Source organism: Mustela lutreola, chromosome 3 (assembly GCF_030435805.1).
Source record: "Mustela lutreola isolate mMusLut2 chromosome 3, mMusLut2.pri, whole genome shotgun sequence".
In the NCBI taxonomy this organism is placed as follows: domain Eukaryota; kingdom Metazoa; phylum Chordata; class Mammalia; order Carnivora; family Mustelidae; genus Mustela; species Mustela lutreola.
This window is the reverse complement of record NC_081292.1, coordinates 89004369-89023353: the sequence shown is the minus strand read 5'-3', so window position 1 is coordinate 89023353 and position 18985 is coordinate 89004369.

Below are 18985 nucleotides of genomic sequence, written 5' to 3'. Positions count from 1 at the left end.
TGGAGAGAACTCTGAATTCAAATGTTCTTTCTGATTAAATGGCATAGTGATGATGAGGATTAAGTCAGACAGGGAAAGAGAACAGTAAGCATAGTGTTAAGCGGTAAGACATAATACATTTGAACATCAAAAAACGTTGGGTTGGATCATCTGTTTATGTGAGTAAATAAATTAACAAAGCTTCCTGGGGTTCTGATAGAGGTAAAGAAGACTACTATATGATCCAAAGGGGCACGTGCACTGAATGTTTATAGCAGCAATATCCACAATAGCCAAACTATGGAAAGAACCTAGATGTCTATCAACAAATGAATGGTATATATATATATATATATATATATATATATATATATATATAAATTGCTACTCCTTCATTTAAAAAAAAATAAAGATGATTTAGAAATATGCTTCATGAGCTAAAGAGCTCTTTTGTTTCTTTGTCAGGATTAAATATAGAAGTGCTTTAAAAAGTAAAAGAAAAAATATGCTATATTAACACTAATCACACTATAACTTTGGTGGTTATATCAAGATAATGAAAAGTGATTTTAAAGCAAATTTCATTATCAGACATAAAGATCAAGTCAAAATTACAGAAGAGTAAAAGCATGAATTCCTCAGGGAGTATAATAATTCTTGACTTTTAATACTTAATAACATATTTGGGGATATATAGGGAAAAACTAAGAACAAAAATCATAACTTCTACCTTAAAAATGGAAAAAAATTTCAACACCTTTAAGATTATATAGACAAATGGTCATCAAATTGGTAAGATATGTAAGACTTGAACAAAATTATCAACTAACTAGATATGCTTGATATTACAGAACACTCCCAACGACCGCAGACTACATATATCTTAAGCCATGATTTTCTTTGCAAAGGTCAACATTGATAATGTTCTAGTCATACCTCCGTGTACCAGGAAAGAAGTAGCATATTTCTTGAAAGACACAGCTATCAAAGCTCCATTGAGAAACCGTAAAGATGGAGAAGGGATTTGCAAATTATACATCTGATAATGTACATCTACTCTGATTATTAAAAAATGAATAAAAATAAAAAACCTTACTAATAACCAAACAGAGTATCCAATTTTACATGTGAAGAAATTTATTGAAGAGACATGTCACCAAAAGGATATGGATGGCTTATAAGCACATGACAAATTTCTCAACATTTAGACATTAAAGAAATACAAATTAAAATCATAATGAGACATGCTTACATATCTATTAGAATGGCTAAAATTATCAAGGCTAATTGTACTTCGTCTGAGCTAGATTGAGAAGCAACAAAAAATCTAAACTGTTGTTGGCATATATCATGATACCACCACTTTGGAAAATAGTTTGAAAATTTTTTTAAATGCAAAATATGTTGCAGTTACACAAATAGCCATTTTACTTCTAGGCTTTTAACCAAGAGAAACAAACCCTATGTTCATACTAGGTCTTGTATATGGATTTCATAGCAGCTTTATTTTTAAGAATTGAATACAGTGGAAATGTTCATCAATGTCCATCAATAGAGCAAAGACAAATTATGATCTATTCATGAAAGAGATTACTATTCAACATCAAAATGAACTATTTACAATTGGAGATTCTCAAAGTAATGATGCTGAGAAAAGAAAAGCCAGGCAACGAATAGTATATACTGTGTGATTCCATAACTATAAAAAATCAAGAAAATACAAATTTATATATAGTCACAGTCATCAAATATATTGGTGTGATTTTAGTGCCTTCTTCTGTGCTCCCATAGCTTCCTACACTTGGATCTCCGAGCATTTGTTACACCATGTGAATATATGAACTCTTTTTCTTTATTCTGTCTTACTAGAATAAGAATCCTTGAAATTTTTTGGACATTTGAACTCTCAGTTATTAGCAGAAATTCTATCACACAGTAAGTTTCCAAATATAAAAGCCAGAGTTTTACAATGACTTCTAAGCTTTTACATCATCTAGCCACTCATTTAACCTCTGTGACCTCTTTCCCTGCTACTCTTCAGTCCCTCACAGTGGCCTCCTTGCTATTCCTCAGATATGCCAGGCACGATCCAACCTTATGGCCTTCAAGATAGCCAATTCCTTGGTCTGGAGTGACCTTATTGCTGATAGTTCTGGGCAAATTCATCACCTTTCCATACCTTTGTTCAATTGTCAGCTTCATTGTAACTACCCTGATCTTCCTGTTAAAATTTTTAACTCCCCATCCCCTGCCTAACAACCTTGATTTTTCTCACCCTGATATAATTTTTCTTTTTCCCCATTGTACTCGTCATTTTTGAATGCACTATGCAATTTTTATTAAGGTTTATATCTTTTAATTGTCTCACCCATTAAAATAAAAGTTCTACAAAGCCAAGTATTTCATTTACCAGTGTAGTCTGAAGTAATATCTGCCATATAATAGGTTCAATAGACAATTGGTAAATTTCAGAAAAAATTAATGTTGAGAGTATACTGAATGTCATAAGTCATTTCAATATTTTTTTCCAAAAAATAAACTATGTAAAACATACCTTAAATTTACTTTCAAAATATTTTATAGCATATAATGGACAATATACATAAGCCTTAAAGAAACAATCATATAAATAACCATTTCATACCTACTTAAAAATTGCATAATACCACACTCCTAGATCCTCTCTCAATGCTCTAAAATAACCCTTAAAAGGAAATACATTTTTAAAAGTAACAGATTTTTTGGCAAATAATCTAATAAAATAAAAGTTTCATTCATCTATGTAGATCATAATAAATGTTTTTAATAAGCATGAAATTATAACTCTGAAGTGTGCTAAAATGAAACCACCTGCTAAGGGTGAGAGAACAAAAATAAACATTATTTTTCCAAATAAGAGGAATTTATTACCTTTGAATCAAAGCATGTGGATTTGCTCAAACTGGCAATAAAGGAATATGGAAACACAAAGCATAGAATGTCATATTTTAGATTTCTAAAAGACTTTAAAGTGAAGAGTATATATTTTTTAAATGCTACATAATGCTACGTAATGACAAGATGACAGGTTGTGACAAATAGCATTTTAAAAGCTCTACTCATAATGGAACAGAAGGTGTCATTTACCTATAATTTTATATATGTCATTAATTTACTATATCTGGATACAACATATTACCAAACAGATGTTCATCAAAGACTAAATCATATTTAATGGAACATAATAATTTGAACCTACATCTATTATTCATTTTTTCGATCTAACATTTATAGTCTCGTTAAACAATTTATCAGTTGTAGACAAAATAAAAAAAATAGGATAAAAAGTCGTGTGTGGAAAAGTAGATTTTCTTTGAAATTTGCATTTAAATGAAAATATTTGCTGATATTTTTAAAACTTAAAATGTAATTTTATATATACCTGACCTATCAGATGATATAAAATTTTTGGAGAAAATATGACATATTTTTTTGATCTTGGTTGAAGGTATTAATAAAGAGCAACTGTTTGTATTATTTGTATTGTGATATCTTAGTTAATAAACATGAATAGCTGGTATAAAATATGTTTTTTTTTATTTTATTTATTTCCTTGACAGAGATCACAGGAAGGCAGAGAGGCAGGCAGAGAGAGAGGAATGGAAGCAGGCTCCCTGCTGAGATGAGAGCCCACTGTGGGACTCAATCCCAGGAACCTGGAATCATAACCTGAGCTGAAAGCAGAGATTTTAACCCACTGAGCCACCCAGGCACTCTAAAATACGTTTTTTTTTTTTTTAAATATATATAGAATTATAGTTCTTGCCAAAATATGGAACTAGCTGGAACTGAATGCCTCCTTCAAAGTCAGCTCTGGAGAAATTATGCAAGTGTAATATGGAACTATTTCAGATACTAACCAAAAACAAAGAAATAATGATAAATTCCTTAAAAGACTCAAAGTTTCTCTTGACTGGTATGTTTCAAGCTCTTTTCCTGGTTTGAGGACAGTTTTTTAACAGGCCTGTCACTGTAGAAACCAGCTGGATGTTTAGAGGCTATCAGAACTGTGCAAAAACCTTGAAGGAGTAAAGACTTGAAAATTCTTTAGAGAGATTAGCTCCCTAAGGCATTATTCATCCACACATTTTCCTCCAAACAATTAAGGCTGATGGATGAGGGGCACCTGAGGGGCTCTCTCATCACGTGGGTGGTGGGTTAAGCCTCTGCCTTCATCTCAAGTCATGGTCTCTGGGTCCTGGGATCCAGCCCCACATCGGGCTCTGCTCAAAAGGAAGCCTGCTTCCCTCCCTGCTTGCCTGCCTCTCTGCTTACTTGTAATCTCTCTCTCTCTCTCTCTCTGTGTCCAATAAATAAATAAAATCTTTAAAAAAGGCTGATGGATGATAAATTATGAAAACTGCTCCCTCCAAATGATGCTTCTTCATAAGGATTTAAGAATTTAAAATTGTAAGAACTTAAAATTGAAACTTGATCGTAGGATTTATCTTACAGAATAAGATCAAGTGCAGGCAGTTATTATTATTTCTGAAGTATTTGTGATTCTGAATTCTTGGCCTCATTAGTAAATTTATTTTTAAATTCTCCCATGGAGTGGTGATTGGCCTTCAGTCTTTCATTCATGTACATCATTGGGTCAAAAGAGATGTGTGTGCCCAGAACTATATATAATCTTCTTTGTATTTCACTGGAGATGGCATTTCTGAGTTTTGTTCAATTGAATTTGGACAGATGTTTTAATAGTCACTTCTAGAGTTGGCCCTGGAGAATATCTTCCTTTTTTTTTTCTCTTCCCGATTCTCTGAAAAACCCTGACTAATTCACATTATCACAGTGATATCACAATTCAAGTTTTTCCAAACACTATAGCTGCAAAATAGAAGGAAGCTACTCAGAATGTAATGCTATTGTGAATGATTGAGAAAGAAAACGTTATTATAATTAAGCTACCAGGTTTCAATGTATTTTATTGTTGCTTAGAAAATCCTAGCATACCCAGACTTTACAGAGATTTGATGATCCTAAGAGGAGCTGAACTCATGGACCAAAATAGCTATGCACATAAAAAGTACAATTACTTACCAAAAAAGATGATGTGGTTAACTTTATATGGCAATCCAAGTGTTATTGGAACAGGAATTTAAAAAATAGCTTAGGGCCGCCTAGGTGGCTCAGTGGATTAAGCCACTGCCTTCAGCTCAGGTCATGATCTCAGGGTCCTGGGATCAAGTCCTGCATCAGGCTCTCTGCTCAGCAGGGAGTCTGCTTCTCTCTCTCTCTCTCTCTCTCTCTCTGCCTGCCCTCCATCTACTTGTGATCTCTCTCTGTCAAATAAATAAATAAATAAAATCTTAAAAAAAAAAAAAGAATGACTGTACTTTTAAAAAATAGCTTAAAAGGGGCACCTGGGTGGCTCAGTGGGTTAAGCCGCTGCCTTCAGTTCAAGTCATGATCTCAGGGTCCTGGGATCAAGCCCCACATCAGGCTTTCTGCTCAGCAGGTAGCCTGCTTCCCTTCCTCTCTCTCTGCCTACTTGTGATTTCTCACTGTCAAATATATAAATAAAATATTTTTAAAAGTAGCTTAAAAGTATATGATAAAATAATGATATACATATACAAAGAAAAGAAAGATACTATACTGTGAATATAAATTAAGTGAAAATTGTTGAAATAAAGAATACAATAAATGGAGACTAAGATGAATATAGCTGTAAAATGAATAAGTGAGTTGGGAAAAACAAACAAACAAACAAATTAATGACTTCTGCCCAAATGCAGCAGAAGAGAAAAAAAATAAAGAAAATATTTAAATAAGTACTGAGATAAATTTTGGAGAATTAAAGAAAGATAAAAGATACCAGACTTAAAATGATGCCAAACATGAGAAATCAGAAACAAAACAAAACAAAACCACACACAAAAAACCACTCATATAGGGCGCCTGGGTGACTCAGTGGGTTAAGCCGCTGCATTCGGCTCAGGTCATGATCTCAGGGTCCTGGGATCGAGTCCCGCATGGGGCTCTCTGCTCGGCGGGGAGCCTGCTTCCTCCTCTCTCTCTCTCTCTGCCTGCCTCTCCAACTACTTGTGATTTTTCTCTGTCAAATAAATAAATAAAATCTTTAAAAAAAAACACTCATATATATTATGGTGAGCTTTAAGAATATCAAAAACAGAGAAGAGCATAAATGATGCCCAAGAGAAGAACAGATCACCTAAAATGTACAAGAATAATACTGACAGCAGAATTCTCAATAGTAATAGCATATAAAGGAGACAGCTGGGTGTTTGTATAGATGGAAAAGATATTTGAAACTAGATATTATACATCAAGCCAAATTGTTGATTAAATTTGAGAGCACAGTAAAAATACAATGAAGCATGTTAGGTCTTAGAACATTTATCACACAGAGACACACATTTTAGAAAACTTCCTTGGAGGACAGCTCAATTTAGATAGAGAAAACAGAATTATGTACTCAAAGGCACATTTTGAAGGAAGGATTGAATATAGTCTGCACTGCAAATATTCTTTAATCTTATGTTCTGAATTTCCTAAATTTAAGAAGTATTTGTTCAAATATTTATCTTTAAATAAACACTAGGAGACTTTTTCTTGGATTCTGTAAAATCAGTCCATTTGGATACAAATCTTTTTGTCACTGATGGAAATTTTGATAGCCCTTAACTTTGGAATGCCTAATGTATTGTTACAGCAATTGTGATTTGCCAATACATGGGTGATGTGTGTGTGTTGTGTGTGTTTATTTTTATTTTTGATGGTTTTACTCTTCTATGAGATTTTTAAGTAGATATAATTTTAATAAATTATGATTTGTTGAAATTTATCTGAGGTTATATATAATAAAATGAAATTTGTGTGAACTGAAGAAGTGCGTCTCCATTTTTTTTTTTAAGAGTAGACTGGTCTTTAAAAATTGTCCAAAGAAGTACATTATATTCATTATTAAATTTGATAATATACAATAAAGTATTCATGGTCATATGGAACCATATCAAATTCTACTATTAATTCATATTAATAATTACCATAAGAGGAAAAAGGGATATTTTTCAAAATGAAAATTAGTGTATTTTTCAAAATATGATATAGTGTTATTCACTGAACAGAGGGAACAAATGTCAAAGTTTAACACAGTTTACAGAATGTTTTAACATAAATTGAAATTTAAATCTGACCAAATTTCACAGTTAAGTAAAATGATAGCACTTTAAATCCTTGAAAAGTGGTAAGTGACCCAAAACATTGCTTAGAAAAACAAATTTAACACTACACTAGTCTGAGATGGTTACGTTATGGTACAACTTGCCATTGTGTATCATCAAATGGTATATTTTTTTCTTTTGGTCTTGTCATTATATTTTATTTTAGCCATTCTGATAAGTGTGTAGTGTTATCTCAGTGTCATTTTAATTGCATTTCCTTGATGTCTAATTATGTCAAATTATATTATTTTGATGTTTAATGTTCTGAGCTTTCTCAGTTCAAGACCATGAAGCCACTTAGGAAAAATACAGTTGCAGATGTACTCATAGACCAACTCTTATTTAGAAATAAGAACAAACATTACTACCCATTCCAACAAAAAGTAGATTTGTTATGCAGTAGGGATTTTATAAATTACATGACACAACTTATATAGTAAGATGAAATGGGACAGGAGGCTTCTTGCAGCTAAATACAACATCATTTTAATTTCAATTTTCAGTATAATTTTTCCAAGGTATACACAGAATATATATTTAATGTAAATTGTTAACATTTTATTTTTTTTATTTTTTATTTTTTTTTAATTTTTTTTTAAAGATTCACAATAGATGGAGAGGCAGGCAGAGAGAGAGAGGGAAGCAGGCTCCCTGCTGAGCAGAGAGCCCGATGCGGGACTCGATCCCAGGACCCCGAGATCATGACCTGAGCCGAAGGCAGCGGCTTAACCCACTGAGCCACCCAGGCGCCCAATTGTGAACATTTTAAACTCTGTATATGAAAATTAATCAATTTTAAGTTTATAACAATCAAAATTAACGGAAGTTTATTTTAAATTAGTTAGCTTTCTCTGCATTGCAAGACAGAATAATCAAGAATTGGTAAGAAAAAAATAATCTCTGTAAAATTACCAGGGGTGCATTATAAAGTGTTCGGTAACCGATCAAACTCACAATTTGGATTGAATGGCAAGTGATTTTTAAAATCTGGAACTCATTGTCAATTTTTTTTTCTTCATTGTGTCTTAATAAATTACTGTGTTCATTTGCATGGAAGTGAAGAAAAATGCATGACATTTCATCTCAACACTAACACTTTTAACTGGCAACTCTGAATGTACTTTACAGCAGTGTAACAAAGTAAAGATCAATGATGTTTCATGAAATATTTGTTATAATTCTCAAGGAGATAGGGAGTTTGTGCAAAAATGCAAATCACTTTGCGACTAAACACATTGTTTATTTCAGCTAATTTTAAGAAAATATGCTAAGACTCTCTCAAAAAAGGAAGCAATGATTTAGGTTTTCCTTCAAACTCCTTATCTAATCCTGAACCAACAGCACATAGTTCAAAGAGCAACTAATTTGTGCAGCTCCAATTTACACATTTCCTAACAATGCTTAATTTAGTGGAATTTCTGTCCAATTATGTTAATTTGATGTAGTGAAAGACAAACATTCAAAAAGATCATCCTTAATTTATATAGATTGCCAAACTCTGCATTTTCTGAATGACGCCCAGGAAAGTATTTTCAAAAACAAACAAACAAACAATGCCAGAACCACTATTAGGTCATCTCTAGGCAGAAAGTGACTCAGAGCCTACATTACTCTCTCCCTGAAAGTATACTGTAGGCACTGAAACTACTACCCTGAGTCTGTGCTATCAAATTCCTTAAGTTAGAAAGTTTTAAAACCAGTCTGTGTGGGAGTATTTCATTTACAGATAGAGACTTGGTTGTTTATACATTTTCATACTTGATTTTTAGGGTGTAATAACTATGTTTTAAAATTCATGGTGGTTTTGAATACTGTTGGATAATTGTGCTAAAATGGTATATCCATTCCTCCTAGGAAACAGAAATTATAGAAAGGTAGTGTTTTTCAGATCTGACATCTTTGAGTCATTGCAGTTTCAGTATAAATGCAATAGGAAAAGTGACATTCATGTTTATGATATTTTCTATAAATAAATTAGAATGTACTGGAGGCCTGATATAAAGTGGGATGACTAAACTTCAGTAAGATCTTGTTTTCAATTCAAAATAAATTTTAAGTTGAATTATGCACCTCTAAGTTCAGAGACAATAAACATTAACCAACACAATTAATAAGTTCTATTTCTTGAAATTTCGGGAACATTGATAGTCTCACCTACTGGATGAACAACAGCTAAAATTTTTGGTCATGGATTCTTGCTAAAATATCACTTTCCCAAAGAAAATTAATGTTATGAATTTTCACTGATTGTTATTGATCATGAAGAATATAACAACCATGATAAAAAGAGTAGGAAAACATGATATCTCATCTGTAAGGGCATGTGGAAAGTAGGAAATGCTAATAAAAATAACTACCATTATTTCCCAAGTTAACATAATATAACAGAACAAAAATATTTCATGACAATATTTTCTAGGCTCATTCTTTTTTTTTAATATATTTTTTAATTTTTTATAAACATATATTTTTATCCCCAGGGGTACAGGTCTGTGAATCACCAGGTTTACACACTTCACAGCACTCACCAAAGCACATACCCTCCCCAATGTCCATAATCCCACCCCCTTCTCCCTAACCTCCTATCCCAGCAACCCTCAGTTTGTTTTGTGAGATTAAGAGTCACTTATGGTTTGTCTCCCTCCCAATCCTATCTTGTTTCATTGATTCTTCTCCTACCCACTTAAGCCCCCATGTTGCATCACCACTTCCTCATATCAGGGAGATCATATGATAGTTGTCTTTCTCTGCTTGACTTATTTCGCTAAGCATGATACGCTCTAGTTCCATCCATGTTGTCGCAAATGGCAAGATTTCATTTCTTTTGATGGCTGCATAGTATTCCATTGTGTATATATACCACATCTTCTTGATCCATTCATCTGTTGATGGACATCTAGGTTCTTTCCATAGTTTGGCTATTGTGGACATTGCTGCTATAAACATTCAGGTACACGTGCCCCTTTGGATCACTACGTTTGTATCTTTAGGGTAAATACCCAATAGTGCAATTGCTGGGTCATAGGGCAGTTCTATTTTCAACATTTTGAGGAACCTCCATGCTGTTTTCCAGAGAGGTTGCACCAGCTTGCATTCCCACCAACAGTGTAGGAGGGTTCCCCTTTCTCCGCATCCTCGCCAGCATCTGTCATTTCCTGACTTGTTGATTTTAGCCATTCTGACTGGTGTGAGGTGATATCGCATTGTGGTTTTGATTTGTATTTCCCTGATGCCGAGTGATATGGAGCACTTTTTCATGTGTCTGTTGGCCATCTGGATGTCTTCTTTGCAGAAATGTCTGTTCATGTCCTCTGCCCATTTCTTGATTGGATTATTTGTTCTTTGGGTGTTGAGTTTGCTAAGTTCTTTATAGATTCTGGACACTAGTCCTTTATCTGATATGTCGTTTGCAAATATCTTCTCCCATTCTGTCAGTTGTCTTTTGATTTTGTTAACTGTTTCCTTTGCTGTGCAAAAGCTTTTGATCTTGATGAAATCCCAATAGTTCATTTTTGCCCTTGCTTCCCTTGCCTTTGGCGTTGTTCCTAGGAAGATGTTGCTGCGGCTGAGGTCGAAGAGGTTGCTGCCTGTGTTCTCCTCAAGGATTTTGATGGATTCCTTTCGCACATTGAGGTCCTTCATCCATTTTGAGTCTATTTTCGTGTGTGGTGTAAGGAAAGGCTCATTCTGATAACTCTTTTCTACATTCAAATTTAAAGGTTGAGGCATGTGATATATATTACACAAAAACCATCCCAAGGTATTCGTTTAAAAAAAAAAAACTCTTAATAAAGGACAAATCCAAAGGAATTTCTTTTCTAATTTAATTAACAAATTATAAATCGACTTACCTATTTCATCACAGTGTATCAGGCACCAATAATATTTTGTAATCATCATACCTGATGCAATAGTTACCATCTTTCAGACATACTGATCATGAACAAGCAAATAAACAAGAGCACTGTAGCTTAAGATCTACCTGCATAAATATAGGACTACTTCAGACAATCTCTTCACCACAACTTGGAGGAGGCACGGGGTTTAAGGGGAAGAAGTGGGGTAGTCCCCCATAGCTCCCTATTCAGTGCATGGGCGGTGTGCAGGTATCCTGTCACCTCTCCTTTCCTGAGGGAAAGCACTGGGATAGACCGCAAGTCCGCCTGAGCGGGCTCCATTTTCGCGTCCTGTGTTCACCTTGCTAAGCCGAACTAAGCAGACACAGCCACAACCCTGCAATAGCGTGCGTAGCCTAGGATGGCACCCTATGCATACTACCTTCTGAGGAAGTGCTATTCGCTCCAAGCCAAAGCCTCTGTGAAAGCACATCATTCGCTGAGAAATGTTCTGCGGGCTGCTTCTGCTTGCGTGAGCCCATTATCGCGGTGGGAGAAACCTGCATACAGCGACAGTCTATTTGCCCGATCATCTCCACTGGGAAAGCACAGCATTCGTTGGGAAATCTGAGTTGGGTTTGGGGATGCTGCTGCTTCTTGCCTGAGCTAGTCTCTGCACCACGTTGGAAGATACCCGCATGGAGCGAAATACTCTTTGCCCTACCATCCGCTCTGGCTGAGAGAAAAGCGTGGTTACACACGTCTGTCAGCGTGTTCCCCAGGAGCAAGTGTGGGGAAGGCGCAGCAGGCCACCCCGGAGAAGAGAAGGAGCCATTGGCCATGGGGTAGGGAAACGCTCGGGAAGCAAGATAGCCTGCCTTTGCACGAAAAGCAGGCCGGTGGCAAGACAAGTGTCCCCCGCTCCTTGGGCGGCGAGTTGGAAGCCTGGCTGCTAAGGAGACATGAGGGGACGACTAGGGCAGCGGCGTGTGCTCCCCTCTGAGGAAGAGGTCTGGGCAGAAGGCAGGCCTGTCCTGTGCCTCTGATCCCAAGGGGACAGCATCTCCTTGGCCACCTGTCCCAAGGGCAGACTTGGGCTTGCCACCAGGTGCCATACCCGGATCTCGCTGAAACAACCCCATGGGAAAACGGGCAGTCAGATGCCGTCTTCCACCAAGATGTGAAAGCGATGTGGGTGGCAGGGGGTGTGACGGGGAAGGAGTGGAGACTGTCCCCCACAGTTCCCCATCCCAGTGCACGGGCCGTGTGCAGGGATCCAGTCGCCTCCTTTCTCCTGTGGTGAAGGCACTGGCCTAGACCCCGAGTCTGCCTGAGCACCGAAGCAAAAGTCAAAGCCTTACGTTCCCCAGGACATGGTAATGGGCATAGTATGCCATGCTAGGCCTCGCACGACGCTGAAAGGTTGTGACTTTGTCTGCTTAGTTCGGCTTAGCAAGGTGAACCCCGGGCGCGAACTTGGAGCCCGGGAAAGCAAGGCCCAAGAGGCACCAGCTTTCCCGCGGCTCTTCTTCCCGGCTGCGACAGAGCGAATGACCAAAGCCTTGCTGAGGAAGCAGCAGCGAAGTGGTGTTCGCGCCAAGCTGAAAACCTCCACGAAAGCATAGCAGTCGATGGGAAATCAGAGTCGGTTCTGCGGGCTCTTCTGCTGCTTGCCTGAGCCCTGTTTCGCGGTTGGAGAAATCCGCATACAGCGAAAGCCTCTTTGCCCGGGCATCTCCTCTGGGAATGCACAGCATTCGTTAGGAAATCAGAATCGGATGTGTGTGATGCTGCAGCTGAATGCCTGAGCTAGTCTCCACAGCATGGTGGAAGATACCCGCATGGAGCGAAATCCTCTTTGCCCTAGCTCCCCTTTGTCTAAGAGAGAAGCATTGTTGTACATCTGAAAGGCCCTAAGGAAAGGGTCACGTCACCGAGCTCCACAGGAGCTAGTCTGGGGAAGGCGCAGCACGCCGCCCCAGGAGAAGAGAAGGAGCCGTTGGCCTTGTGGTCGGGAAACGGTCGGGAAGCAGGAGATCCTGCCATGGCACGAACAGCAGGCCGGTTGCAAACGAGTGTCACCCGATCCCTCTGCGGAGAGACAAAGCCTGGCTGCTAAGGAGACATGAAGGGACGACTAGGGCAGGGACGCGTGCTCCACTCTGAGGAAGGAGTCTGGGCAGAAGGCAGGCCTGTCCTGTGCCTCTGGTCCCAAGGGCACAGCATCTCCTTGGACAACAGTCGGTAGGACAGACTTGGGCTTGCTACCAGGCAAGATACCCTGAACTCACAGGAACAGCTCCCTCGAGAAACGTTCAGTCAGATGCCATCTTCCTCCAATATGTGACTGCGTTGTCAGTGGCTGGGGGTGTGCCGGGAAAGGAGTGGCAAAAATCCCCGAATGCTCCCCATTTAGTAACGCGTGGTGTTCAGGGATCCTGTCGCCTCTCCTCTCCTGTGAGGAAGGCACTGAACTGGTCCGCGAGTCCACCTGAGGTCCACTGCCAAAGGCAAAGTGTTGCCTACACGGGAGATGGTAGTGTGCATAGAGTGCCATCCTAGGCCACGCACGCTGCTGAAGGGTTGTGACTGTGTCTGCTTAGTTCGGCTTAACAAGGTGAACCCCGGGCGAGAACTTGGAGCCCTGAAAAGCAAGGCCCAGGAAGCACCAGCTTTCCCGCTGCTCTTCTTCCCTGCCACGACAGAGCGAATGACCAAAGCCTTGCTGAGGAAGCAGCAGCGAAGTGCGTTTCAGGCCAAGCTGAAAACCTCTGCAAAAGTATAGCAGTCGCTGGGAAATCAGAGTCGGTTCTGCGGGCTCTTCTGCCTCTTGCCTGAGCCCAGTCTCGCGGTTGGAGAAACCCGCATACAGCGAACGCCTCTTTATCCGGGCTTCTCCTCTGGGAAAGCACAACATTCGTTGGGAAATCAGAATCGGATGTGTGTGATGCTGCAGCGGAATGCCTGAGCTGGTCTCCTCAGCACGGTGTAATAAAACCGCATGGAGCGAAATCCTCCTTGCCTGGGCATCCCCTCTGCCTGAGAGAGAAGCGCGGTTGCGCCTGTGGAAAGAGCCTTAAGGAAAGGGACACGTCTTTAACTGCGCTCCCCAGGAGCATGTCTGTGAAACGTGCAGCACGCTGCCCAAGGAGAAGAGCAGGAGCCGTTTGCCTTCGGGTCTGGAAAAGGTTGCAAACTAAGAGAGCCAGCCCTGGCAGGCACAGCGGCCGGTGGCAATACAAGTGTCACCCGCTCCCTGTGCAGAGAGACGGAAGCCTGGCTGCTACGGAGAGAGGAGGGGATGAGTAGGGCAGGGCGCGTGCTCCACTCTTAGGAAGGAGTCTGGGCAGAAAACATGCCTTCCTGAGCGTCGGCCCAAGGAGACAGCAGCTCCTTGGCCACCTGTCCCTGGGGCAGACTGCGCTAGCCACCAGGCGCCTTCGCTGAACTCGCAGAAACAGCTCCCTGAAATAACGGGGAGTCAGATGCCGTCTTCCTCCAGGATGTGGAAACTTGGAGGAGGCACGGCGTTTAAGGAAAAGGGGTGGGGACAGTCCCCAAAGCTCCCTTTTAAGTGTACAGGCGGTGGGCAGGGAACCAGTCACCTCTCCTTTCCTGTGGGGAAAGCACTGTCCTAGTCAGCGAGTCCGCCTGAGCGCCAGAGTAAAAGGCCAAGCGATGCCTACACTGGGAGATGGTAGTGTACATAGGGTGCCATCCTAGGCTACACACGCTACTGCAGGGTTGTGGCTGTGTCTGCTTAGTTCGGCCTGGCAGGGTGAACCCAGGACGCGAACATGGAGCCCAGGAAAGCAAGGCCCAAGAGGCACCTGCTCTCCCGCAGCTCTTCTTCCCTGACAGGACTGAAGCCTTGCTGAGGAAGCAGCGGCGAAAGCTGAAAGCTGTTTGCTCCAAGCCAAAGCCTCTAGGAAAGCACAGCATTTGCTGATAAATGTTCTGCGGGCTGCTGCTGCTGCTTTTCTGAGCCCAGTTTCGCATTGGGAGTAACCCGCATACAGCGAAAGCCTCTTTGCCGGGCATCTCCTCTGGGAAAGCACAGCATTCGTTGGGAAATCAGAATCGGATGTTTAGTGATGTTGCAGCTGAATGCCTGAGCTACACTACGCAGCATGGTGGAGGAAACCCGCATGGAGCGAAATCCTCTTTGCCTGGGCATTTCCCCTGGGAACGCAAAACATTTGTTGGGAAATCAGAGAGTTGTGTTTGTGGATGCTGCTGCTTGTCTGAACTAGTCTCCGCAGCACAGTGGAAGATACCAGCATGGAGCGAAATACCCTTTGCACGAGCATCCCCTGTGCTTGAGAGAAAAGCCAAATGTGGGGATGGCGCAGCAAGCAGCCCCCAGAGAAGCTAAGGAGCCGTTGGCCTTGTGGTCGGGAAACGGTCGGGAAGCAGGAGAGCCTGCCCTTGCAGGAACAGCAGGCCGGTAGCAAGACAAATGTCACCCGCTTCCTGTGCGGAGATGAAGCCTGGCTGCTAAGGAGACATGAAGGGACGACTAGGGCAGGGACGCGTGCTCCACTCTGAGGAAGGAGTCTGGGCAGAAGGCAGGCCTGTCCTGTGCCTCTGGTCCCAAGGGCACAGCAACTCCTAGGACAACTGTACGTAGGGCAGACTTGGGCTTGCTACCAGGCACCATACCCTGAACTCACAGGAACAGCTCCCTCGAGAAACGTGCAGTCAGATGCCATCTTCCTTCAAGATGTGACAGCGTTGTCGGTGGCTGGGGGTGTGCCGGGAAAGGAGTGGCAACAATCCCCGAATGCTCCCCATTTAGTAACGGGCGGTGTTCAGGGATCCTGTCGCCTCTCCTCTCCTGTGAGGAAGGCATTGACCTAGTTCGCGAGTCCACCTGAGGTCCACTGCCAAAGGCCAATTGTTGCCTATACCGGGAGTTGGTAGTGTGCTTAGAGTGCCATCCTAGGCCACGCATGTTGCCGCAGGGTTGCGACTGCGTTTGCTTAGTTCGGCTTAGCAATGTGAACCCCAGGCAAGAACTTGGAGCCCGGGAAAGCAAGGCCCAAAAGGCACAAGCAATACCGCGGCTCTTTTTCCCTCTCGCAACAGAGCGAACGACAAAAGCCTTGCTGAGGAAGCAGCAGCGAATGCGGTTCGCGCCAAGCTGAAAACCTCTGCGAAAGCATAGCAGTCGCTGGGAAATCAGAGTTGGTTCTGCGGACTTTTCTGCTGCTTGCCTAAGCCCAGTCTCGTGGTTGAAGAAACCCGCATACAGCGAAAGCCTCTTTATCCGGGCATCTCCTCAGGGAAAGCACAGCATTCGTTGGGAAATCAGAATCGGATGTGTGTGATGCTGCAGCTGAATGCCTAAGCTAGTCTCCGCAGCATGGTGGAAGATACCCGCATGGAGCGAAATCCTCTTTGCCTGGGCATCCCCTCTGCCTGAGAGAGAAGCGCGGTTGCGCCTGTGGAAGGAGCCTTAAGGAAAGGGACACGTCTTTAACTGCGCTCCCCAGGAACATGTCTGTGGAAGGTGCAGCACACTGCCCGTTTTGAAGAGCAGGAGCTGTTGGCCTTCGGATCTGGAAACGGTTGCAAAGCAAGAGAGCCGGCCCTGGCAGCACAGCGGTCGGTGGCAATACAAGTGTCACCCGCACCCTGTACGGAGGGCCGGAAGCCTGGCTGCTACGGAGAGAGGAGGGGATGAGTAGGGCAGGGCACGTGCTCCACTCATAGGAAGGAGTCTGGGCAGAAAGCATGCCTATCCTGAGCCTCTGGGCCCAAGGAGACAGCAGCTCCTTGGCCACCTGTCCCTGGGGCAGACATGTGCTAGCCACAAGGCGCCTACGCTGAACTCGCAGGAACAGCTCCCTGAAATAACGGGGAGTCAGATGCCATCTTCCTCCAGGATGTGGAAGCTTGAAGGAAGCACGGCGTTTAAGGAAAAGGGGTGGGGACAGTCCCCCAAAGCTCCCTATTCAGTGCACGGGCAGTGTGCAGGGAGCCTGTCACCTCTCCTTTCCTGTGGGCAAAGAAATGTCGTAGTCCGCCAGTCCGCCAGAGGGCCAGAGTAAAAGGCCAAGCGATGCCTACAGTGGGAGATGGCAGTGTGCATAGGGTGCCATCCTAGGCTATGCACGCTACTGCAGGGTTCCGGCTGTGTCTGCAAGTTCGGCCTGGCAGGGTGAAACCAGCACGCGAACTTGGAGCCCGGGAAAGCAAGGCCCAAGTGGCAACAGCTCTCCCGCAGCTCTTCTTCCCTGACGCGAACCAAGCCTTGCTGAGGAAACAGTGGCGAAGTGCTGTTCGCTCCAAGCCAAAGCCTCTGCGAAAGCACAGCTTTCGCTGAGAAATGTTCTGCGGGCTGCTGCTTGCCTGAGCCCAGTCTCGCGGTGGGCGAAACTCGCATACAGCGAAAGCCTCTTTGCCTGGGCATCTACCCTGGGAAAGCACAGCGTTCCTTTGGAAATCAGTGTTGGGTTTGTGGATGCTGCTGCTGCTTGCCTGAGCTAGTCTCCGCAGCTCGGTGGAAGATGCCCGCATGGAGCGAAATACTCTTTGCCCTAGCATCCCCTCTGCCTGAGAGAGAAGCGTGGTTGCACTCGTCTGTCACTGCGCTCCCCAGGAGCAACTGTGGGGAAGGCGCAACACGCCGCCCCCGGAGAAGAGGAGCCGTTGGCCTTGGGGTCGGGAAACGCTCGGGAAACAGGATAGCCTGCCGTGGCACGAACAGCAAGTCGGTGGCATGACAAGTGTCTCCCGCTCCCTGTGCGGAGAGATGGAAGCCTGGCTGCTAAGGAGACATGAGGGGATGACTAGGGCAGGCGCGCTTGCTCCACTCTGAGGAAGGAGTCTGGGCCGAAGGCAGGCCTGTCCTGTGCCTCTGGTCCAGAGGGGACAGCATCTCCTTGGCCACCTGTCCCAAGGGCAGACTTGGGCTTGCCACCAGGTGCCATACCCTGACTCGCAGAAACAACCACATGGAGAAATGGGCAGTCAGATGCCGTCTTCCACCAAGATTTGGCAGCGATGCGGGTGGCAGGGGGTGTGCCGGGGAAGGAGTGGAGGCAGTCCCCCATAGTTCCCCATCCCAGTGCACGGGCCTTGTGCAGGGATCCTGTCGCCTCCTCTCTAAACTGGGAAAGCACAGCATTCGCTGAGAAATCAGAGTCTGTACTGTGGGCTGCTGCTGTTAGTTGCCGGAGCCCAGTCTCACAGTGGGAGAAACCCGTATACAGCGAAAGGCTCTTTGGGCATCTCATCTGGGAAAGCACAGCATTCGTTGGGAAATCATAGTTGGGTTTGGGGATGCTGCTGCTGCTTGCCTGGGCTAGTCTCCACAGCTCGTTGAAATAAACCCGCATTGAACGAAATACTCTTTGCCCAGTCATCCTCCTCTGCCTGAGAGAGCGCCTGTCGAAACAGCTTTAAGGAAAGGGACACGTCTGTTACCGCGCTCCCCAGAAGCATGTCTGCATAAGTCGCAGCACGCCGCCCCCGGATAAGAGAAGGAGCCGTTGGCTTTGCTGTCGGGAAACGGTGGTGAAGCAGGAGAGCCTGCCATGGCAGGAACAGCAGGCAGGTGGCAAGACAAGTGTCACCCGCTCCCTGTGCGGATAAAATGAAGCCTGGATGCTGAGACACGAGGGGACGACTAGGGCAGGCGCACGTGATCCTCTCTGAGGAAGGAGTCTGGGCAGAAGGCAGGCCTGTCTGGTGCCTCTGGTCCCAAGGGGACAGCATCTCCTTGGCCACCAGTCCCTAGGGCAGACTTGGGTTTGCCACCAGGCGCAATACCCGGAACTCACAGAAACAGTTCCCTGGAGAAACAGGCAGTCACAGGCCTTCTTCCTCCAAGATGTGGCAGCGTTCGCGGAGGCACAGGGTTTCTGGGGAAGGAGTGGGGGACAGTCCCCCACATCTCCCCATCCCAGTGCATGGGCGGTGTTCAGGGATCTTTCC